This window comes from Aythya ferina (assembly GCF_964211825.1).
Source record: "Aythya ferina genome assembly, chromosome: 3".
Classification (NCBI taxonomy): domain Eukaryota; kingdom Metazoa; phylum Chordata; class Aves; order Anseriformes; family Anatidae; genus Aythya; species Aythya ferina.
The window spans coordinates 46,079,588-46,105,577 of record NC_140298.1 but is presented as its reverse complement, the minus strand read 5'-3'; the positions used below and the strand labels follow the sequence as shown (position 1 = coordinate 46,105,577).

At 38.9% G+C, this 25,990-nt stretch overlaps 2 protein-coding genes and 1 long non-coding RNA gene across 3 annotated transcripts in view; all 3 read right to left on the bottom strand.

The window, feature by feature from the left end:
• The window catches only part of LOC311433984 (uncharacterized protein), a 134,371-nt gene that overhangs the window by 51,194 nt on the left and 57,187 nt on the right, over window positions 1-25,990 (bottom strand). The gene's annotated exons all lie outside the window — the stretch shown is intronic.
• PDE10A (phosphodiesterase 10A) overlaps window positions 1-25,990 on the bottom strand; it is a 368,649-nt gene that overhangs the window by 322,840 nt on the left and 19,819 nt on the right. The window lies entirely within an intron of this gene.
• LOC311433990 lies at window positions 1,447-7,438 on the bottom strand. Its single transcript, XR_014691184.1, has 3 exons — window positions 7,319-7,438; window positions 3,567-3,656; window positions 1,447-3,177 (listed from the first exon to the last, which is right to left on the bottom strand). It is a non-coding gene; the product is annotated as an uncharacterized lncRNA (long non-coding RNA).

Sequence of the window (25,990 nt, the reverse complement as noted above, 5' to 3'; positions counted from 1 at the left end):
TCAAGCAGTTTAACAATGTTATGATAAATTTAGATGAAGTATTTATTTTTAATTCATACCACATATGCTTCTTCTCATATTTTTTTCCCAATTTCTGCCTACCTCACCACTTTGTTTCTCTGTCCAACACCAAACTAACCAAGAGACATGCTAGTAGAGCTGGTACATCATCAGGGATTTGAAGTTGTGGGCTATGTCAATCATTTGCAATGACCTCCTTGCTAAAAAGGCTGAACAGCATCCATCAGCTTTGAAGAAGCCATAGTTGGCATGGCCCGGTTTGCTTTCAGGACTCCAGGTAGTTCAACTCGGGATATTTGCACTGCATTGGCCAGACCTGACTCTCCCTCCTGGTTGCTGTTGAGTGCCCCCACAAGCTGCATGATTAAAGTTGCCCTATTCTGGACATAAAATCAGTGGGACCAGAATTAAGGTGACCTGATCAGGAAGGTCTGTGAAAAGAAAAGCCGGTAAAGATGACCACATCCTTTTCTCAAGCACAGAACAATTCATGGAGCAGATATCTTGGCTGAAGAAAAGATATGTCAACCTATTTGGACTTCCAAAAAAAGGAATATGTCATATATCTGATGTACATGGAAAAAGTGATGTCTGGATGTTAAGGGTAGTTCTGTTTCTCTGCTCCATCTGCTTGCATTAGAGCTGTGGCCTTTTTCCCCCCCAAAAAAATGGGATGACCATAGTAAATGGCTGTTCTTATTTGCTGCTAACTCCTGGCCATACAGCACGGCAACTATAAGGGCATAGCTACTAGCCAAGCCAGTACAGTATTTCTTCCCTTCAGGCCACTGTCACCTCACAGATATGAATAAGGATCTGGAAAAAAAAAAAAAAATCCTTTTGCTATAGTCTTCTGCAACCTTCTTGCTGTAAAAATAGATTGCAACCATGCTTATGTCATGTTGTTGCTCAGCAACCTTTTTTTTTTTTTCCCCTTAATCTCCCTGTTCTCTAATATCTTATTGGTCTTCACAGTGATCAGTCTGCAAACTATGACTCACTAGTCAGAAACAGCACTGCCTGCTAAGCTTGCAGGACATTCTGCCCTCCGATGATTGCATAGGCTTAGGGAGATGTACCTTATAGAGTAACCAGAGACAGGACATTGACCTAGGTAGTCAATGAAAAACATGAGGGACAGGGAAAGAAGTTGATTTTTTATTAAAAAATAATAATAATAAATTAAAAAAATAAAAATATATAGAAATCTAATACTTATTCCCCTTCTGTCAAGGTCAGCAAAGAGGAATCAATGACCTTATCAGAGTCTTTCCTTTTCCCCGATGAGCTTTGGAGGAGTATCTCTCTTAGACAGAAGAATAAGGACTGACAAGCAAAACAACAAGGACTCAGAGCTCTCATAGCACCTGAAAAATTTATTGTTCAAGACAAAATGACAGGAAAATAAAAACTCGTAAGCACAGCTTTTGCACACGCAGTCATTTGTGTGAATGGACTCAGCAGATGAGCATCCAACAGAGTAGTGACAGACGCTAAAGGGTAAAGCCCAAATCCACAACACCACTGGAGAGAGACTCAAGTGCTTAAACTTAGACATAGAGGAGCATTTTATAAGTGTAAGTTATTCAGCCTGGCTTTCAGCTGCTGCCCTAGAGAAGCGTGTGTCCCCGATAAAACCTGCATCACATCTGCTATCTCTTTGACAATGTCTCAGATACCACAGAACATCTAAAATATGTATGTCTGTTCTTTGGTCCCTCAAGAGTCTCACTTCTAACCAAATATTTTAATCTTCATTTGCTTTAATTAATGCCAGGAAGAAGCATTCTTCCAACAATCAGAGTTTAACATTACCTCAGATATCTGCATTTAAGCACCTGACAAAGGGACACCTCGCATCTGTTGTATTCTTATTTTGCTGTATCGTGACTCCACCTTGCTATGCAGTTCTGATCAGTATCCAGCAAAGTAAGCTTGTCCTGATCTATTGGCATTTACTGTTCTCCACAGTAGTTAGAAACCTAAAAATCATCTACTTGAAATCATCTCTGAGTGTTAGGCTAAATAAAAAGTCTTGGTCTGGACCACGATTTTCTACCATCTTTGGGAAGGTTTAATCCTTTCCAGTGAACCTTGTGACTAATCTGTCATTTCATCTCTCTACTAACCTCACAACATCTCAGCTGACTTGAGGTCACAGACAAGAGATTACCTGACAGTAGTTAGGTTAGTCAGAACCTTCCGAACCAGCAGCTGGTGGGAATACTGCCAATATCAAGCTTTACAGGCAGAGTTAATAGTGAGGTAGTTACTGAATTACTTTACATTTCCAGATTAAAGATTCCTCAGTACAAAAAATGTCAAGGGAAAAATCCTGATGTCCATTTAATTTAGCAGCAGCTTAAGCACAGGTAGTGAAACACTGCAAAAGTCCACACCATCTTCTCAATATACAGGAATATATCCTTTATATTGTGTATATATCAATATACATCATTTATTTTTGTTGTGCATATATTATGAAGAATATTATCAAGAATGAAGTCAGTACGTGGAAATTTCAGCACTTACACTGAGTACATAAAACTTAAACAGATGCAAAGTCATGAGCTGTTCTAAATTACTTTCTTCCATACTATATCAGAAATTACTTTCACCATTTTACAGTGAAATAAATACAAAACCTCACTGTAAAATTACAGGTTTTGTTCAACAGCATTGGCAAGGAGTGATAATATTAACAACAATAAACCTTCTCAAGCAATTAAGGAGCTAAAGATGACAGATTCAATCAGCTATTCTGATCTCTTCAGTTATTCAATGCAGTAACAAAAGCATATCTAGATTTGATTTAAGTGAGAAGTAACGCTATTACAGAAAATCTGGATGTATAATGTGACCTTGGACAGAAGGATCACAAGAGCTCCATTTAAATTAACTGGAAATATAAAAAAAGCAAGTCCACACTAGATTTCAACAAGGAAAACAGACAGCTTTGATAAACTCTATTAGTAAAATCAGATGGACTGAGGATGTCAGGAACTTCACTATAAAGTAGGTCTGGAATTTCTCCAAGTCAGAGGTGCCTAGGGTATAAATACTGAAATTATATTTTCAGTAATTAGGAAGACTTGTATTAAGGGGCATTGTAGCTAACGGATGAATGAAGGAAGATACTAAGAATAAGTGGAGAGCCTAGAAAGGAATAGAAGAGAGAACAAAATGTTAAGGAATGCAATCTTCTTAATACCAGACACTGATAATTTTCACATATCCTTGCCCTTCTAAAAAAAAAAAAAAAAAAAAAAAAATCAAGCCACGACATATTTTGCTGTGTGTTAAAAGAAAAAAATAAATATTTATTTTTCTATATAAATAAGAAAATAAAGACAGAGAAAGAAAGGGCACAATGCATTTGACACAGTGTAAAAACTAATACAGCTAGGATCTCAAATTTAAGTGAATGCTTTGTCCAAGTTACCAGTAAGAATGATAACAAAGATGTGTATTATAGCAGGATGAATAAAGAGAATGAAGATATGGAAGCAAATTTTGCAAACAAGCAAAAAACTCAATGTACTTACAGATGTGTGAGTGGGTGGCAGAGAAGGAGACAGGTAACCATGCTAGGACTCTGAAAGATCCGAAAGCTGATGGTTCAGCTCTATATCTTCCTAAAGAAGTCAGGCATAGGAAAATATCAGCTGAAGAACAGAAGACATAGGACCTTTATTTCAGAAGCGTGGTGGGGAAGAAGAACCAAAGAAGACGTGGGATTCTTATTTGCATGCAAAGCTTTACAACAGATAAACAAATAAACAAAGATATGGAGCCAAACAGATAACAGGATAAGGACAAACTAAGGATAGGCCATGCTACTATAACTTGTCGGACGTTTTTAAAAGTAACTTTCCCGAGAAAAATAAAAAGAACAACAAAACAAAAACAGAAGTGGTACTTCTCATCTGCTTGAGAAGTGTTTGATACAATGCCATGTAGGAAATAATTAATTAATGGAAGAACAAGTCTACTGGAAGTAGTAAAAGGGAGGAGAAATAGCTAGCAACAGGTCATGCTGAGAAGTACTACTGTCTCTAAGAAAAGAGGTTGTGTTCCTCACAGGATGGCCCTAGCACTTTCACGAAAAACCTCAGTACAAGGCAGCGGGGAGTCCTTATGCAAACATGCAGAAAACATGAATTTCAGAAGTACTATTAACACCAACAAGACCTGAGACAGCAAAAAAAAAAAAAAAAAAAAAAAAAAAGCACCTGAACAAATTGGGAACCCTCCTTTCCATACAAGCTCACTAAAGCCACGCAGGTATGGGACACAGCCCCATACAAACAGCAGCAGCTGCTGTGGGGCATAAGCTCTCATTGCTGCCTGTGCGCTTCTCAACAAGAAGCCTCCCCTGAAGCTTTTTCCCCACAAACGATAAACTACAGCACTTGCTCCCTACAAATCTGTACCCATTGCGTTGACTGGCCTGGGCCTCTGCGCATGCACAAGTACCACCAGTAGGACTGAAGGAAAGATCTGAGCAGGTAACTGAAAGAAAAATCCCATGGAAAACAAACACTGAAGAAATGCTAAGGCAGCATATAGCAAGCACGTCTCCATTCGTGCTACCACAAAATGAAGGGTTCGTTTTCCAGTTATTTACATGGTTACAAAACAAAGCTACAGTTTACAGCTGGAGACTTTCAGAGTGATTCAAGCTATGTAAAAGGATCCAGCAAAATAATTTCAGGAGCTGTCTGATGATTTAAGCCAACTAAAGTGCCATACACTTCATTAAAATTACCTTCACAGGATCTAGAGCTATTTTAAGAGGTAGTGGAGTCTTTTAGTTAGTAAAACATTCTGCTTTTTTTTTTTTTCTCCCCCAAAAGGTTTATTTCCAATAAGTGTTGTGAGTTAAAAATATGCCTTTATCCTGACTGTTTCATATTAAATAACAAAGCACATTTATTAAGGGGGGAAGAAAAAATAAATAAAGAAAACTTGGGGGGGTGGTATCTGAAGAGGCCTTTTTCCAACTGTCAACGCTCTGAAGCTGAGTAATAATGCAGCCGTGGGGTTGCCATGGGAACACGTTTCATTTCCTAGGTGACAGCGATCCTATGTCGTCACTGGTGAACCGCGCCAACTCTGGCAATGTGGTGAGCTTCCTCCGGCTGCCGGCATCCCGACACTTGGCCCGGGTGGACCCAGAGGGCTGCCTCCACTCCTACACTGCCACGGCCTGCGCGGCTCCAGCCGCTGAACCCACACAGCTGTTGCTGCCCTGGGGAGCATGGCCTGGTTTGGCCAGAGCTCCTAGAAATGTCGATTTGGAGACCCTCGAAAAGAGCAGATCCCCCTTTTCCTTCCCTAGCTTGCTCCATTGCCCAACTGACCTTGTGCGGGCGTGTTTTCATCCTCAATTTGCACAGCCCTTGGTAAGGCCCATCGGCAGGCCTTCTTTAGAAACCTCAAAAAGCCTTGGGTCAAGGTACTAAGGGACACATTATTTAAATCAATTATTTCTGAATCACTCGTACTCATAACCAACCTTTAAAAATAAGCATAGGGCTCAAAGATCTGTTACACTGAGATGGCTTTTAAGATGAAGCCTTTGGTTGTATGACCAAAGACCCCTCTTGCAGCACACATGGTCCCCAGCACAACCACACGGTGTGACCAGCAGGATTCACCTGCCTGTGAAAACCAGAGAAGGCAAATAGGATAGAATAACTTCTCCATGACAGCTCTTCAGTGCTCCTGCACTAGTCCAAAATAAGCAACTCTGATTCGGTAACAATTATTCTGCTCTGGAAGCACAGTGATTATTTTATTCTGGGATAATTACTCCACTTCCAAATTGAAATAATTGTTACAGAATAAAATCATTTTTTATTTTGGAATATTTCATCCACGTGTGGGAGTTATTCTGGAACAGTTAAATTATACCCTAATAGCTAAAAGAGAACAGTCCTGCCAGTCAATTTTCCTCAAGAAGGCGAATCCTTAACCTGTGGTGCCACTAGAAGGCACAGAATGGAAGATCTTGTTGCAGAACTAGAGACCCCTGCCATTTCATTTAAAGAACCCACATTGGTTTACAAGGAAAACAGCTCATAATTCCCCTGAATCATCTACACAGAAGTCACTGAAGGAAATCACAGATACGTCAAGGGATTTCCAAAGAATGCTATGGGTATTGCAGCTGACACGTGCCTCAACACAGGATATGCCATACTACTGATGCTGTTGAATGCCTTCTCCTCTACACGCATGGTCAGAAATTGTTGCCAAGGTTTACACCAGAGTAAATCCTGCCTGCAGAGGTAAATGTTGGTAGCAATACGCTATACCACCACTTGACTTCTGAAGGAACTGGGGGCATGCCCTGAACTTTGCATCCATCACCTGTCCTAGACAATTAGCTTAGCTGGCTGTACAATTTAAAGCCCCTTTACTTGAATCCATACCTTCGGAATCTCTTTTGACTTTGCCCTGTGCTTTCCTAACACAACCCACTCTTGGGAAACTAAGAATGGATTTCAGTATAAGCAGTATTTTTTCACAGCAAAAATTTAAAATTGGGCATAAAACTAGCCAAAGAAGTCAGGAGGCTTAAAAGTTTAGGTTCCCACAGCAACAGTAATTCAGCCACACTTAAGATATATAGCAGAGCATAAATTAACAGTTATTGAAAATACTGCATATGTGCAATGTGGCCATGTTAACATTGCTATGGGAACATTAACTTTTGAATAGATAAGCACTCTACCAAAATAAAAACCATACAAGAAAAATAATCATTACAGATTTTGCTGGAAAAGACTACAGCCAATTCCTCATCTGCAATCTGTTGATGCCAAGCATAAGGACTCTAAAACTCAGAAAACCAAGCAGGTGAAAAAAACATCACTAAAAGCACTGGGTGCCAGGGCCATAACCATGGCTAACATTGACACAGTAGCTTCATTTTGCATTTGAATTTATGATCAAACCATATGTAAAACTATCCCAGAAATCACAACAGAAAATAAATAAATAAATAAATAAATAAAAGCCCATGTACAGCTATCACCCTTTCCTCTCTTCCTCTAATATTTTTGATACACTAAATATTGTGGAAGAACAGACTGTAAGTTTGCTACTTGCTTTAGTCTTTTTCCAGCATATTTCAATTAAAAAAATAATTAAAAATAATCAAGCTGGGTTCTATTATTTATTTTTTTGATATCAGCAAGCGAGCTTTGTCTTTCTCATATTATTTTAACCGACCCCTGAGTTTTCAGTTCAAAAAAGTTTGATTTGAGATTTTGCATGTTTTTATACAAACCTGAGTACAGCAAGGCCACCAAGAAGCCTTACTCTCCAATGGACTGGATGTTCCTTGGGAGTAAAAAAGGAACATTCTTCTCCTGGTTCTACCATTTCCTCTGATTATCCATGCTGCATGATCTTGGGCAAACCAAGCTCTCTTCCCTACACTTCAGTTCCTTGATCTGTGAAACAGGAATAATGACACTCACCTTCTTTTTTATGCACAGGTCCAGAGCTTTAACTAAGTATATTTTCCTCTCCTGTTTAGAACAACAAAACCTTCAAAGCAGTCCTTTCACAATATTTTAACAGAATTCCAGCAGCAATTGTTCTGCAAAAATTCTGCCAACTTGCCACATACATAAAGATAAACAAAGCAAAAGCTCCTCTCTGCCCCTCCACTCTTTTGTTGCTTTCTGGCATATACGGTTAGTCCCATCCAAAATCCTGTAGTACAAATTTCCTCCCCAGAGTGACCACAGGATCACCAAATACTGTGAACCATCAAACAGAGCAAGTTCCAGAGTCCTGGAATTGTAAACACTAGATAAATAAGTATTCTCCGATTTGAGTTAGTGTGACAAGTATTCTCTCTGATATCCTGGCATGCACACTTTGAATTGTACTGACATCAGCAGGATTTCCTTGCTCGTAGAAAAAGCAGGACATTGGCACCGAAACAAGCCACACAGTTCAAATGGATTCTCATCTAAATTATTTGAGGTGACCCTGGTGTCTTGGCATTTATAGCATATTCTTTATGAAGATGTGGGCATATCACTTGAACATGTTTTCTGTGTATCAGTAAGATTTTACTCAGGCCATAAACTTGTTTTTCTTTAGAGAGATTTAAGAAAAAGAAAAAAAAAAAAAAAAAAAAAAAACGAAAAAAAAAAAAGAAAGGAAAGAAAGGAAGGTTACAAGTTAAAATGCCAATACAAAGTAACACTGACTTTTACAGACAGAGATACATGCTTAAAACAGGTACTGACATCCTCTACCATTAAATGGGAGACAGGCAGACAGCAAATTTTGCCTGCTACATGGACAAATGAGTTTCTCAAAACAAACAGACACTTTACTGTTTTGTCAAATTGGAAGCATTTAAGCTTCTTGATACCAAAAAAACAGTGATGCCATATATTCTTCCTCCAAACTCTCACAGGCAGAGTACTGTATTTGCTAGAGCAATGAGACTGCTCATTGCTCTATGCCTGCATCTTCTATGACTGCATCATAGAAGAAATGAGACTGCTATGAATGGAGTTTGTGAAACAGAAAGTTTAGGTGGAAGAATTGTATTTTCAAACCCTATTTATGAGTTTATCTAAGAAGCAGAGAAAGCATGGGTTTATTTGAAATTCCTGCAATTTCAAGATGTTTGCAAATACCCTTGAATGAATAACAAAGTGCTTTGACAACCAGCTGCTTTCTGCATTTAGTCATCCTTCCTAAACGGTAACCTGCACGTGTTTCAGCCTACACACCTATGAGCAGTACGCTGACACCACTCTTTCTCTGTAGCCAGCACCCGCACTGCCCCTGCTTGCCTTGATACCAGCCCAGCCTCACAGCATGCAGGACACTACTATTTGGACAGCCCCTGTTGCTGCCAGATTGCCTCCTGAGACAGCTCTCTTCTTACCTGCTCCTCCTACATACTCAGAATGTCCTCATGCATTGTTGCATCTCAGAGGTTACCTCAGCTGTGATTAAGTCCCATGTTTGCTCACTCAGTCCACAGAGTGAGAAAAAAAGTCATCACATCTGCTAGCAAAGCTCGTTAATAACTTCAGTTATTCTGAAGTTACTTAAACTATTCTTCGTTCATCAGTAGATCTTACATGAACTCTTTCAGGCAGTAATTTTTTGAACACTTCCTCATTTCATACTTTGGATTAATATATCAGTAACATCCCTAGACTTAAAATCTCACATTTACAACAGACAAGAAATATTTAGCTTGGTTTTCTCTGACAGCAACATGAGTCTCTGACAAAGAAGATCCTTCCATGTATTTCATGTTTTGTATGACAACACCGATCAGTTTGTCACGATTTTGTAACTACTGATACCACTTTCACTGTTCCAGTGTGTTTTCAGCCATTACTCCTGCTCTCCAGATCTCTGCTCTCACTCCATTCTCAGAGACACCTTCCAATCCCAGCACATATAAAGCACTTTTCTCTGCTATCTGACATACTCTGGGAAGTACAGTGCAATGACACCCTCCTACTAGTCTGCAAGTCCCCTGTTCACTTCAGCATCCATCACTGGTATGACGTACATGCTGTTTAAAAAAAATGAATATTTCTTAATAAACTGCTTCCAGATTCCAGCACTAATCCAGCACTGCCCTCTGTCCTACATATAACATTGTGACTTTTGGTAAAAATGACTTCCTGCTAACTCTTGCTACCTCAAATAACCACCTTATAGCATTCAAACATTTAAAATAGATAGGCAGCCTCATTTTTTCTCTTGCTCTTAGTTTTCTTTTTCCTTTCAATCCCATCCCTTGTTAAATGCAAGCTAAAAATAGCTCATGACCATTTCAAGCTACACTCCCTCTCAATGGCATAACACAGTAAGAGCCAGAGCACTGTTAGTGAGACAGCTTATACATGCAAACACGGTCCTCCATTGGCTAGATGCAGATGGGTTTGATTTTTAACCTTGCCTAAAAGCCACATATCCTGTATGCAAACCTTTCTGTTCATTTGTTTTATTGAGTATCCAAATCCATGACACTAAAATGTTAGTAAAAAAAAAAGAGTTGTTTTTGAAATGTCAATAACATTAAGCTTTGCCAAGATAGCACTAATTGCACAATGATACGTATCTTAATATACACAAATTCTAGTGAGCATCAGAAAACTGGAAAAATCCACGTCATCTTACAGGTAAACTCAGTGCAGGCTTGCTTCCCTTCAGCTCTCATTCCATATTGCTTCACAGTGCTTCTACCGTAATAGCATATTGCTGTTCTAAAATTATTTGGAGAAATTAACAAGGGTTGCACAAAGTCCAGATAACGTTTCCATTCCGCGTATCATTTAACTGTATGTTTCTTCTATCAGCTGAGTTATCTAGCCTCCTTTTTGTTTTGTTGTCAATGTCAACAATGGCAAATATGGAAGTTATGTTTATTTACCACCTGGTCTAATTCTTTATCGGCCAGCAACAAATTCCAAAATACAGTGCGCAACTGGAAACAACCCCAGAAGGCTCTTAAAGAGCTCAGAATTTCAGACAACAGAGAGAATCACTGACACATTCAGGATAGTCTCATTAGCATCTGGTATCCAAGTTTCTTCCTTCTGAAACTCCAAAGAGGTAAAGGAAAGGGAACGCTGGAAATCCTCTGAAGAACTGAACAGTTTTCCACAATCTGGTTGTTACATGATCCAAGTCTCAAATAAAGCTTACAAAATGTACAGGAACAAGTGAATGACAGAATTTTCCTTCATGAATTAAATTATTTTTACGTAATTCAAGATGTTTTCCATCATCTAAAAGTAATGCGATATTTCTTGCTCACTCTGTCCCAAGAATACAATTTACTTTCTCATCTTCCCTTACAATTGTGGTTGGTGTTTATAATTGTGAATGAGTAATTAAATAAAGAGGACATGAATAAATACACACAACTCAAAAGATGATGTACCATCACCAACCAAAGTCAGTCACAAAACCCACTACAAACCAAACCACAGCAGTTTGGCAGCAGCATACCACTAAATTTACTAAAATCTATTTCTGCTTTAAAAAGAACTACACTAACTACCATATCTCAGACAGCTAGGCCTGCAGACCTATATCTGTTACATGTCTACTTGATGAGAAAAGGACCAGAAAGAAACTTCAAATATGACCTTGCTCTCTGCATTATTAAATTTTATCCCATTTCTACTGTTATTGAAGCCCTCGAGATAGTTCATTTATCTCTGTGTGATAGCCTAACCCTCCTCTGTATTACAGTGCTTCTCAACTTTGTGCCATCATCCAATTTCATCATTACTCACGATTTTTGTGCCTGAGGTCAATATCAAAAATTACACGCAGAAGGCCCAAGACTAATCCTAAAGGAATTCCACTAGTAAATCCCCAGCAAGGGCTGATGCTTCCTTCATCACTGCCTGCTGCCATCACAACTATATTGAGATCCTGGTGCATCATCTAATGCCCATTCCTTTATATTTCCTTCTGGCTAACCAAAACTTCTCTATGTGGCACTGTACTAAAACTTCTACTTTACAGTCTATGGAGACAGCATCACTGTTTTCCTCTCCTTTCAGTGTGGTTAGACATCCACCTAGCCACAGAGCAATAGACTAAGACCAAGTTGCTGGTTCCCCCAGCAAAAGCACCACCCTTCTGGCAGAGAGCTCACGTACAGGAGGACCACCACGTGCAAATGTTCCTTTCACTGAAGTGCTCACACACATCACTCTGCACAGCCACAGGGGGTGACTGCTGTGAGCTGGGTGAGCAGATGGGGGGGAAGCATCCCAAAGCACAGCACCCAGGAAAACTCCATTCAGCTAGTGATAACTGCCACCTTCCTCCTGCCTCACCTGACCCATCTTCCGCTCTTTTTGGTAACAACTAGTGCAGCCCTCACTACAGAAGAGGTGTAATGTGTGATTATTTACCTACTTCCCACCAAAACAAACAAACAAACAAACAAAACATAACCTAAATCTTCAAAGCAGCAACAACACAAGTCTTGCCCCTGCTCAGCATGAGATGACATCAACTCCAGGGAAGGTTTAGTTAACAAACAGGATAAAGCCAGACACCAGTAAAGCAAAACCATCTAACCAACAAACAGCTGGTCCTGACCAAGCTGTCAGTAAACAGAGGGTTGCTTTCAGCTCTTGTAGGCACAAGGCAGGATCAAGCCCCAAGACTGCAGCATGAAAACTGTGAGACAGTTGTTTTTAATTATTTACCCATTCTAATCCTCTTTATTGAAAACATTTTAAGGATTAGAATATATGACATTGACCTAGCCATGAACTACAACAAGAGTAGATTACTCACTACAGTTATATTTTCACTGCCAATATAATTTTCAGAATCCTTTTATTTTATGAAATTTTGGAGAGTTTTAACCAATCCAAAAGAGAATTTTCCACATCCATCCCATATAAATGATTGCTTATAGTAGGGATAAACCGTCTTACCTTGCATAACTTTCCACAAAATAAACAAATGTCTCAAAACATCAGTTTTTCAAAATGTTTTTGTTACAAAACCAGAAAGCTACCGGCCAAGCACACAGAATACGAAGACAAACCTACCCACCTTACAGAGATCTTTCCATGTGTTTGTTTAATACTTGGAGTGTGAAGGCATCCCTCTTCCGATTACGCTGAAGGAACAGCCACAGACTCCAAGCAAGCAGGCAGCGCTGCTCAAAAAGCTATTCTACATCTGTCCAGTAGAGGGCAATGACATACACACAGAGAAAAGTTGAATTTGAAATGCACGTTTGGAAAACCAGAAACGAAAGCTTTGTAACTATAAGGATATGTATTTTTAATTGTTTTATCTAAAATATTTATTTTAGTAGATGCATAGATGCCCCTAACTTTAATTAATGCTTCAAAGGGCTTCAAAATTCAAAATTATATATTAAAAATCTTGGAGTTTGTTTGTTTTTTGCAAAACTGACCACTATCTCTACAATAGAATGTATCTTTATTTTTACACTTGACTGCAGGAAGACTTCCAGAAGAGTTTTCATTCCTTAGGCAACACAAGTTTTGGTTGCTAAAAAGCCTTAGCTTTTTGTTTAAGCTTGGTCCAGAAGGATACTGTTAAATGACTTTCTTTCTGCTGCACACCCATCTACTGCAAAGAATGCTCACAGCCATTAAATAAGATATCATGTTTACATGGAAAGCTGCTGCTGTAATCCAACTGTTTCTTTTTACAGTTCTCAAAGAAGATCTGTGCTTATTTTCTCAACAACGCTTAAAAATAATGCAAAATGTCTTCAGGGGTCTGCAGAACATCCTCCTGAGTTGCATGTACAAGGTGGTCAGGGGCATTACTCTTGCTGAAGCCCTGAGCCACCCCTGACAGCCCCTCACTGACTCCTAATAATGAGGCATGACCACAAACAGTGCCCAGCAGCCGTATTTCTACCAGGACAGAAGTTGGAGACAAGAGACATGGCAGAAAACGTGATGGACACAATACAAGGACTCTTCACACAAGCCCCCACAAGTGGCTGCTCATAGCCGGTTGTGACTTGTTTCAAATGCTGTCACTTGTGGTTACCCTAGCTCCTGAAACTGTCTGCTGCAGAGCTTGGCATGACCTCAAGTCAGCTCCCTGTTGCAGAGATGTGGAAAAAAAAAACACTTGAGAAAAACATACCCCACTAGCGAGCATGAAAATGAGAAGTTGCTCACAAGTAATGACATGTTTTCTAATTTTCCTACTTTATTTTTCCTCTTTTATTTATTTATTTATTTTTAAATCTGAGCAATGAATGGTTCATGTCAACACATTTCAACAGCTTAGCAGTTTTGTCCAGAGTATCCAACTCAGTTGGCTGGGTGCAGCAGTTGCTAGGACAGCTGGTCAGGACTCAGAACTTGCTTCAAAGAAACCCTGCAATGTGCTCGCTCCTTGACAGGAGGAATAAGCCTCACGAAGCCTGAGTGCACTGGCTGCCGCCAGAGTTCCCAGGCAGCTGGCAAGGAGCCTCAAACTCCTGATATCAAGATGTTGATCTCATGGTCTACCAGTTCCCAAGCAGCTGCCCCAGCTGGAAGTGCGAGGGAGTCCCCAGCCTGGAGAAGCAGCCCTGAGACAGCTGCCCAGTCTGCAGAGCATGGAGGCCCTGGAGTCTGCAGTGCAGACAGTAAGCCAGCAAGAAACATGGGTTTCAGTGAAAGCATGTCAAAACTGAAGCACTTCTGGGACAGCCTTACATTTTATACGGTTTATATGCGCCTGTGCAAAAAAGGCATTTTAAAAGATAAAAAATTTGCTTTAATTCACACCTCATGAAGTTACTGTTGCAGATCATATGGTGACCCCTCCTGATCTGGATACATTCAACTCACTGTTTTTCACAAAGACACCTCAAAGTTGTTTTGTTTTTAACAAAAACAGATGCTGGAAGAACTTGATCATAGTTTCAAAGAAGCACAGGTATAGCTATGTACATATGCCAAACTCAACTGATTTAAATTCTTGGGTATAGTCACATACAAAGCACCCATGAAATTAACTAGAAGGAAAGACAGGAAAGTTATCTTACTATTAAGAAATAATTTCATTAAAAATAAAAGGGAAAATCCATAATATACATAACATTACTGTTAAATAAATACAATCTCATTGAAAGATTTACTTGATATATACGCAGAAAAAAAAAAAGAACATTTTTTCATACATTAGATGTTGACTCAATCTATTTTCAGAGAAAAATAGTTTTTTTACGCTACTGTACTCTCTCTCTCTGGCACAGTTACCATAAGAAGCATTAAAATCTTTACATGATACACATCTTAAGCTGAGTTAGCTACTAGAATGCTAAATAAATAAAAACTGCAGCTGATCATCATCCAATTTCAATCAATTCATACCTACCAACAAAAAGAGTTTCTGTATGCTTGGGATTCTGGAATCTTGACTGAAGGAAATCCCTTCAAACTAGGCACTTGAGCACTTCTCACCTGTAGTGCAAAAGCACCCGTGCCTCTCACTCATGGGCTCAAATCTCTCTTTGTGAGATACTGTGAAAACACCAAACAACAGATGAAGGTCCTGCACTTCAGAGAGTTTTTGGCAAACTATTAGGACAGAAAACAAAACAGCAAAGTATGTCCTCTGTGATACACAGGACCCCTGCCAGATGGCACCAATTAGCATGAGGTGCAACAGCTAGGCTAAGTACATCACGGGCTGGAATTAAGGTACAGCTTGCTGTGAATGAGTCATCATGCAGAACATGTGTAGTAGGAATTTCAAAACATATAGGTTAGCCAGACAAGAGTGCACAGTACAAAGCTCAAATGCATGATAAGGGCAGATGTTATTAACAGGAGTCTGCAGCCAACAACCTCATACTACACAAGAGGTCCTGTATCAGGTACGTAGACAGTCACATGCAGCCTTGCCAGGCAGTTCCAGTACTGTTACTCAGAGGTGAAAAAGCTAAAGCCATCAGCTAGAAAAGCTATTTTGTGTTTTGTTTCTGAATGAGATATTTTTTTAATTGTGAAAAATAATTCTGTCATACTACCAGAAGCGAGGAGTCTCTATGTGATACTGTCCATGGGTCCAGCAAGAATATTTCCCTAGGCAAAAGCCCAGTGAACCATCTGTTCTTTGGGCAAAGATATTTCTGCTATAATTAACACACCTCAGAATAAGCTTTCCATATATTCTAGTGAAGTCATTTATTTTCCAAATGGGCAGCAACATACTAACATAATTGCTCTCATAAAGTTGACTCCAACTAAATCTCATTTGCCAGGTCATTTCCCATACAGCCCAGAGGGGTACCAACCCCCATCTCAAGGTGAGACCTGGGCATACATTCCCTCTTGCCCCAACCTTGGCTTCCCTAGGAAATTAATACAGGAATGAAGGCATATATGGAGCTGCAGCAGGATACATCTTCAGTCTGGGCAATCAGAAGGCCCATACTGCACCTGATCCATATCCTAGATGCAAACATGTTGACACTGTTTTGAAGATGATGAAAATACAGCTTTGCTACAGCATAAACAAGCTAACAGGTAGCTATGCTAGCAAGTGAGCAGGTATATGGCTACAATTTTGCAGAACTGAGATTTTCAGCTGGCTTGCCTACAGCCTCGGGAAGCTCAGTCAAGTGGTATTAAGCACACAGCTTTGGGGAAGCCAAGAAATACTTGAAGGTGAGAAATCCTCCAGTTCCTAGGCAGTTTGGAACAAGTCATACACACGCAGCACTGACCAGCTAAGACTGATGAGAACCTAAGTAAAGAAACTGCCTTCCCCTTCTGAAATTTGTTACTGGGGTCATGAGCATCCTTTTAATACTAAAATGGCCTACCCAAGGTCTGTCAAGCCTCCAAGGCAGTGACTAGTACAAAACGTTCTTTCTGGGGATGATTTTAGCCCTTTAAGACAATTTCACATACCCAGTGAGTGAGGTGAAAGATTCAAGTTGGTTAAGAGTATAAACAACCCTTTTACTCCCCTCCAACACTTACACCTTCCCGCCCTAGCTAAACAACTTCGATGCTGGATGGCATTGCAAAGATTGATAGACAGCAATGGCCCCCTTTGGGTCAAGACTGAACATGGAATTATGTTCATCTGTGCCTTCGTTTTAAAGCACGATACTTGTCTAATTCCACATTGAAGTATTTAATGCTTACTTCCTGAAATAACTCACTAGCCTTAGCCATTAACATCTAAAGAACCTATTCAACTGCTTCTCTTTTTATACGCTGCTAACACTGAATCAACGAGATTGCAGAGATATGCCTGAGATTGTAGTAACTGCAGAGCTGACTTTAGCTGGTGGTATTTTTGTGTTAAAGAAAAGTGCAGAATGGAGAAATACTGTATTCATAAGTGTTTTGGACTACATGAAGGACAAACTCATTAGTCTGAAAAGCAATATTTCTATCTATACCCAGTAAACGTATGGATAGCATCTTAACCAGTTCATCTGAGGGTTCTTTCAGCAACTAATGTTTTCTAAAAAGAGACCTTTTTATAGGCCATATTACTATATATAAAAAAAAAAAAAAAAAAAAAAAGGAAAGGAAAACTGAAATTGAAATATATTCACTATGACATACCTAAATGTCATATTTTCACAAATTAACATTCTTTTTCCTCATTTCTCACTCAGTATTTTAAGCAAGAAAACATAATTTTGCACCTACATCTTCTCCCCAAAGGGAACAAACAAAAATAATTTTAAAACATGAGATGAAGTTGATAAACACAGCTCTTAGTTCAGGTTGTTGGAATCTCTGGAGACCTCTACTACAGCCTTTTACTCAAAGCAGAGTCAACTAAGATCATATCAGGTTTCTTAGGGCTTTATCCAGTTGGGCCTTGAAGACCTCCAAGAATGGAGGCTTAGCAGCCCCTCTGGGCAGCTGGCTCCACCGCTCAACTGTCCTCAACCTGAACAAACTGTTTCTTATATGCAGTCTAAACCTCTCATTTCAACTTATGCCTATTAGCTCCCATTCTCCTACTGTGCACTACTATACAGAGCCTGACTGTCTTCTCAACAACCTCCTCCAGAAATTGGGGGGCTGCCAACATGTCCACCAGAAGTCACCTCTTCTCCAGGATGAACAAGCCCAGGTCACTCAGCTTCTCCTCACCTGGCCAGCACTCCAACCACAGCCACCTTGATGGCCCTCCCCTAAACTCAGTCCAATTCATTAACATCTAGTTTTTACTTGGGGATCCAGAACTGGATGCAGTACTCCAGGGGCAACCTAGTAGAGAGGGATAATCATGTCCCTCTGCACAACACTTCTGGTAATATATCCCAGGATGCTGTTGGCCACTGCCTTTAATGCCAGGACACGTTGCTGACTCATGTTCAGTTTGTCGTCTGCCAGGCCCACCAGGTTCTTCCCTGCACAGCTGCCCCCAAGCCAGTTAGTCCCCAGCCTGCACTGTCACAAGGGGACAGTTCTTTCCAAGTGCAGGACTCGGCCTTTGTCCTTGCTGAATTTCAAAGTTCCTGCTGCCCAATCCCTCCAGTCTACTTAGGCCCTTGATGGCAGCTCTGCTCTTTAGCATATTGACTTGCCCCCCCAGTTTGGTGTCATCTGTGAACTTTAAGAGTGAGCTCTAAATCACCTCCTGCAGGTCATTGACAAAGATGTTAGACAGGACAGATTCCAGGATAGGCCCTCGTGGCACTCAGTCCAAGCAGGCACATTGCTGAACACACCCATCTGGTACATCCAAACTGAGCATTTAATAAGCAGGCTGGATTCCAAGGCTTAAGAACACAAGTATAGCAACATATCCAAATTCAACAGTTATTCAAGTCATAGAAATCAGCTTTTAGGGTGGTATTTACGTGACTTTAACATGTAAGTCTAGTCACCATAGATTTCCTTTACAATTAGCAGAGAGAAAAAAAAAAATCAGTGCAAGAGAGGGACCAGTAGGTTGGCAAGACTGAAGAAAAAAAAAAAAAAAAAAAAAAAAGAACTTTGATACAACTGAGTGTTGACGCAGTAGAGAAAGTCCAGTGGGGGAGCACTAAAGCACTAAGAAAGTTGCAAGTTGCTTAAGCAGTTGGAGGTACTGGGAGATATACAAGGAGAGACTGAAGGAACCGGGTTTAGTCTGGAAAAAGAGAGAGAGAGAGAGAGAGAGAGAGAAGGTTAAGGGGGAACAGGTTCCCAGTCACTGAATTCAATGAGTTAAAGGTGAGCTGTAGAGAACGTGGCACTGGAGTCCTCTCAAAGGTGCGCAGCAAAAGGACAAGAGACAATGGTCACAAATCGTCACACTTAAAACGCTGATCAGACAAAAGGAGAACAATAATCAAAGTGAGGATAGTTCAGCACTGAAAAAGGTGCATGGAGAGGCTGTAAACTGTCCATCCTTGGACATTTCCAAAACTCAACTGCACAGGCCCTGATCAATCTGATTTAGCTTGGAAGTGAGCCCAGCTTTGAGCCAAGGCTTAGACTAGCGACTTCCAGAGGGCCCTGCTAGTCTAAATTTTTCTGTGATTCTGTGAGAAAGGCCCCTTCACCGGGTGATTCATCATGTCTTAAAATAGGTGTCTAAAATAAATTAGATGAATCACCATCTGGTGGTGCCTGTGTTTCACTGAACTTCACTGCATATATTCTCCACTGAATACAAAGGCAACCTAAGCTGACCGGCTATGATTACACATCTTAAAGAGATATGTCTGTAATGTGAAAGAGATAAGGCTCATCATTAGTGATTTGTGCCCCCAAAAGATAAAGTTCTTGTCTTATTTCTATTTTACCATTTTAAGGTGGGAACAACGTTCTTAATAGTCAGCCTCTTAATTTTGGATGAAGGTGTAGGAGACCTTTGCATAACACATAAAAAATTAAAAATGAGAGTAACTTAGAATTTGACCTACACAGTTCAATATTTTGTTGCAGTAAGAACTCCATAATGCAATGGCTACAGTTTTACAATCAGTTATACGGATTATAATCTATGTAGTAGCTTTGTCTTGAAATACAGCTGACTAATTAGAAGCTGATAGCATTTTTTTCCTTAGCATGAGGATATTTCTAGTTTGATAGCTTTATGTTAAAACCATAACGGGTAAAGGAGAAATGGGTTTAATGTTCAAGTCATCTAGAAAAAAAATACATTTTTCTTATTTTATGTACTGTAAATTATTTAAGAACTTCAGAGATGTTTGAAAATTTATTTGACAAAAAAAAATGACATGAACATGTACAAACACAGTTGAAGTTCTAGACATAATTTTTCCTTAGAAACAGTCTTCAGCTAGAACACATTTCCTCTGAACTTGGAGGGAAAGAAAAAATGTAAATAATAAAGAAAAATTAAGTCTTCTTTCAGACCAATCAATTATTCCAATTATTATACCAATTATTTTCAAAACAATTTTATCATCAGAACAATTTCATTGCCTTTCATCTGAAAAGCTGAAATTTAACGGTAAGTATTATACTAATTAAAAGAGTCAAATTAAGTTTGCTGTTATTTTTCCTCTTCTCTTTTTAACAGTATTTTCATCTCTTGCCCTGCAACAAGATTGTATTAGGGACCTGGACACCACCCATGTGAATTCAATCACGAAACATAAAACAGGCAGTATTTATTTATACTGTTAAGTGTTTTGTTACAAAGGAAAGGGAAGGTCAGAGAGCATATCGTGGGATATACACATTGATTGAAAAGCAAAGTTAATAAATATTAACTTTTGCTTCTCATTTCTTCAGTTTTCCTTCAATAGGGTTTTTACTTTTGATAGACAAACTTGAAACACCTCAGCGTTTATATGCAGCAGTTTGAAATGATAAAGCTTCCAAACAACATTGAAACTTTTGAAAAGCACTTACATGTTGAAAATGTAACTTAGACACTCAACTCCCAACAGCAAGTGTAGAAACCCAGCCTTATTGCTTTTCATGGTTAAGAGGCCATAGCAACCTACATCTTTCACTAGGAAACTTCCCCAGACACCTTCAGTCTATAGTCACATTTACAGCACTGTCAAGCATTCACATCTAGAGTTCCATTTTCTGGATAACTTGAAGACAGTTGCGAGACTACTTTAACTCACACCTTCATCAAGGGATTCCATTAGCAGAAACGGCAAGCAGTAGAAGGGCCGAACTTCCCTGTTAGCCATGCCCTTCCTTTGTAAAGGCAACAGAAACCAGGATGAGCATATCATGCCCTAGTTTTCCAAAGACAACAGGAAGATAACTCTCTTTAGCCAGCCCATAAAGTGAGTCAGATGTGAAAGCTGTATTTTTCTGAGTAGGCTTCCTTGTACTGACCCTGAACCCATACCCCAAAAAAGCTTTCTTGAGCTGAGATCTTCAACTGAGATAAACATCAATACATAAGTAAGAGTTAATTTTCCCCTCTTTAATATTGAAAACTTACCAGAGGCAGTAAGAAGTCATGCTCTGTGACAGTGAAGGTAAACATTTCCTCAGAACAAAGTATACAGATAAACAAATATTTGTGGTCTTGGAAAAAAGCAAAACACATCTAATTAATTAATTTATTTTTTTAATACCCAAAGCAACATTCCATTCCAATAGACAACTAATTCCTCTACACCTTTTGACTTTTATAGGACTGTAATATGCTGAGATTCAGAGTATACAATGGAAAAGAAGAGGACAACAAATACAGCTAGACATTTTGCAGTAACCACATGCAGTGAAAAATAGTGGATTTTTAGATGGATGCTTTGTAAGATACCTCCATGATCACTGTAACAACTAGGATACTGTATCGGTGGTATATAAACAGGATATAAACAGTTTATAGGGAGAGCAGTTATCAGACCAACCAATAAAGACAGAAAATGGCACAGCTTTCACATACTCATTTTTGTGTTCTGAAGGTTTTTCTGCTGGAGTAGAAGTACTTTATAGTGTACAGAAATGCAAAATAAATGTTAACATATATAGTACAGAATTAATTCTCAAAAGACACTAATGTACTTTTGATGCATGGCACATCTGTAGCCATGTACAGACCCATTACTAGTCAGTTATATAGATGCACGAACACACGTTTATATTGTACCACAAGATTTTAATTCCAGGTATTTGAGAACCCAGGAGGCACAGTAAGAACTCCTATTAAGGAAAAGGAGTTTTAACACACATGGTAGTTCTATATTTAACTATGACTTTCTTTTAAAATCTATAGATACAAACCTTTCAATGTGTACTTTGCAACAAAATTCTCAAGAAAACAATATTCTTGAATTTACTAAAGCAAGTCTACATATTATAGCTGTCAACCAATAAACACATAGGGACACTTCATAGGTTCAAACATTCATTAGAAATGTTCTATTTTCAGTCATATCTTTCCCATTACCTTCTCAAAGGTTTCAACTCATATATTCCCCAGCAATGGGTGGGCTTACATGCCCCAGCTTAAAATTGATTCTGAATTTTTACTCCAAACATAAAGAACTCCACTCCACATAGCATAACAAAAGCATAAATTACAACAGTGCACCCTTCATTTCAGATCTACCACAGCAAAATAAGATATTTATTTGAGAAAATGCACTCCCATGAATGCTTATGGGGAAGCAGCTAAATCCTAGTTAATAGCAACCCTATGCATGCATGTGTGTATTTTGCCACATATGGTGGAAATTCGGGTCAGAATTAACGATTAAGGCAGCAGAGTTAAGAGAGCCAAATTTGAAACCTGTTCACAAGTGGGTTTTACATTCAAACAGGTAACTGCAGCAAGGTTCTGCAAGATGTGTCCAGCTTTGTCCAGCACTCCTCTTTTCCAAACAACTTACTGCAGGACACAAAAGAACATAATTCGCTCCCTATCCAACAGGCTGCCAGCGCTTCTGAATTAGCTATTAACCTTATTAAAAAAGTAAGAAGTTAAATGGACTTCAGTTTTGCCAGAACAAACCCAGAGGGAAATTGAAGGTATTTATAATGGAAAGTTTGAAGGACATTTTGAAAGAACCATAACAACCCTTATGGGGTAAAGACCTGAAAGTTTATACAGAACATTATCCTCACTGTAAAACATTCTAGGTTAATTTTAAAAGAAAACCCATAAAATAACATTATTTTTCTACTGAATAATTAATGTCATCAAAGAAGGTCTATAGAACTGTATTGGTTACTTGTCTAATAAATTCAGCATAACTTTTTCCTAAAGGAAATGTCATCTTTCCTATACATACTAAAAAGTTCCCTTCTCCACGTTCCAGAGGAGATTCTCCCAAAGCCATTTTCCCTTTCATTAATTGGATATCCAGCATCCAGCTGTTTGGTACATCCCACAGAGGAGAGGAAGTTCCCTGGCCACAAAGAACGACCCAAAATTAGAGCATAACCATGGAACACTGCAGTTGGAGAGAACGTTCAAAAAGGTCAATAGCAACTAAGGACAAGCAGATTCTATAGAAGTCTATGACAAAACCACCAAAAATAAGATTTTACAGTTGACTGCTCTTTCACCCTTGGAACATTTAACATTTCAGCTATGCAAATATGAAAACTTTATTCTTTTACAATTAACAATGACCAAGACACACGTTTATTCTCAGTAAGCACCAGTCTCTGCTCCAGAGGAGTTCTGTTGGCTAATTGTAAAATAGGAAATTACTCAGTATGAACAAAAAGATTTAAGAGTCTGGGCTTTATTTTAGAGCATTTAGACTTCTATATTGACACATACCCAATACTGTCAGATCTTATTTTTCTTTTGAGCAAGGAACTATGAAATATTGTTTCGTATGTGAGAATGTGCATAACACATCTGGTTTTAAAAGAAGTTTGCCCATGCTTTTCCTATAACAAGGCCAAATCAAAAACTACAGGGGAAGGCTCTTAGAATTTTGAATGAGTTGTAGTCTTGTGAATATCCTCAAGCATGTTCAGTCAGATTTAATCCTGTATTCTGGGAAAATATTTTTTCCTGTATTGTTTCTAGTACTTTGTGTTGACAGCTCTTGTGCTTTATTATATTCTCTGTCTTACCCTGAAATGCCATCCTATTTTGCATGACTGAAGTTTTGAAAGCTCTAATTGATTCATTGTAACTACAGTTAAAATCATCACGTATTATGTTATGTTATGAGAAGTCCCCGTTTCCCTCAAATAGAAGGGGGGAAAAAAAGCCATAATTATGAAAGAGAAAGAGAAGAGGCTTATATAAAATTTCCTTTTGCCTGGCTTAGCTATCCAAAACTTTTTCCACTGTAATCTCACAGATGAATAGAAAACCCACTTTAGGGCTTCCTTACAACTTCTAGTGGTTAAACGTTAGCAAGATCCCAGTACTTGCTCTCTAAATGGGGCAATTTTGCGCTATAACAAAGTCATCATCATTTCACTTCAGCAAATTTTACTAGTCCTGATTGTGGGTGTGTGTGTGGGGGGGGGGGGAGAAAAAAAAAGTCCAACATTTGTTTTCTCAAGGTTTGGAACAGTAAAATGATGAAAAGTTCGTTTAACAGACATTAAAAATAGATAACAATACTCAGCAATAGTTAAGTAAATAAAACTGCCATTTATCAAAAAACACACAGACAGAAAGACAACCTGCAATTCAGGCAAGCATTTCAGAATATAAAAAATTACTCTGAGTCAAAAAAAAAAAAAAAAAAGAGAAAAAGTACCACCAGATTTTCAAAACCCAGGTCAAAACCAATCTTTTCAATCTGTATGAAGTCCAAAGGCATATTGACATCTCAGTTCATGAATGCAGCTTTTAAGCACCACTGACACATAAATAATAAACCACTGGATGCATACAGAAGGCAAAGGCTCAAGAGTAAAATGAAGAGACTGAGCCATTCAGCAAAAGCTTTGGTGATTTTCAGACCCAGGCCCTAACCCTCCACCCAAACTTTGCAGAAACTACTCCAGCATTTTGGCCTGTGTTCAGATATGTAAAAGAGCATGATGCTGCAGCACAGAATCCCAGAGTAACAGGGATAAAAGCTCTAGACTTCTGTTTTTATAAAGTCACTCTTAAAAACTTACAAAATAGAAATTTATGTACTTTCTAACAGTAAAACAAGTCCGATTACCACAAGCTATGAATTCTCTAACAGAAGCCAGCACCTGACAAAGCTCCTTTTCATAGTAACAGACACAGCGGAATCGAAAACCCTGAAGACAGGTTGTAGCACTGGTATATGTAAAATGGTATGAATTCCATAAGCTATATGAAATAGTTCTGAAATGTTTATAAGCAAGCTTTAATAGGAACAGGATGTGTACAGTTGAACAGTGTAATATTTCATTAGATATTCCTCTTTTTTTTCCCCCAAGACAATTGGCGAGGATTACAGCATGTTTCAGCTGCTTCCACCCTTCCTACATTTTAACAGTGTTTTCTGCAATATACATGTGCTGCATCAAATATTTTAAAACAAGCACGCAGGGTCTGATTCAAAGTCCGCTGAAGAAGTCAGTAAGAGTTGTCCACTAAATTCAGTGGGCTTGTAGAAACATTATTGACAATCAACATTTTGATAAATTTACACCATTTCCACTTTGCTTCTCACAAAAAGCAGTTTGATTTAGCCTTCCAAATGAGTTTTGTTTGTTGATTTGTTTAAGATACCAACACAGACTCAGCACCAACCAGAGTTAAATAAAAGAAATGAAAAAAAGAAATTCACTTCCATTTTGCTTTGGATGTTGCACCTCTTGAGTCTGAGGAGGCAAAAAAAGCCAGTTACTATGAGAGAGTTTTCTAACACCAAGTCAGTTTCGACAGCAATAAGCAAGATGAATTTCCTTCATTTCACAGTTAAAAATGGAAGATAATAAATTTGGAAACCAGTTGTAATCTGAGCAATCCTTCCAGTTTCCAGCAATTAAAATGGATATTATGCTACACTGACATGCTTCCAACTAGGATATAAATGCTTTTTTGTCCATATAGGGCTACTTTCTGTGGTGACATAAAACTCAACACAAGAGGGAAGTTCCAAACATGGGCTTGGTCCTATCGCAGACTTTCATAAGGGTTCACTAAGGCAAGTTAATTCTTAAAACAGAAAGGAAGCCAATAATTGATCTAAGACTTAAACAAATAAGCAAATGCATCCTTCCCCCTAAATAAATAAATAAGTCACTGCACCCACCCACCCACATATATCCATTGAATCTGTAATTGCCAACCCTGATCATCTGCACCTTCTGTCAAGAAGCAAGGTGCTATGCCTCTGCCAACATGAAGATAAAAGGGAGAGGGAAAGAAATGGTTAAAGCTTGGGGGAGAAAAGAAGACAGCAGTGAATCTCCCATCCCCCTTTTAGAAATAGGATTCTGGAGACAGAAGTTTCAGTGGGGTGTTGTGGTAGATCTATAAGGAAATAGTGCAAATGAATGCCCCAACAAACCAGGCAATCCCAAGCACTCGTAACTAATCAATTTTGTTCCCAATGCAAGAGTGATGTGATAGGACAAAACAAAAG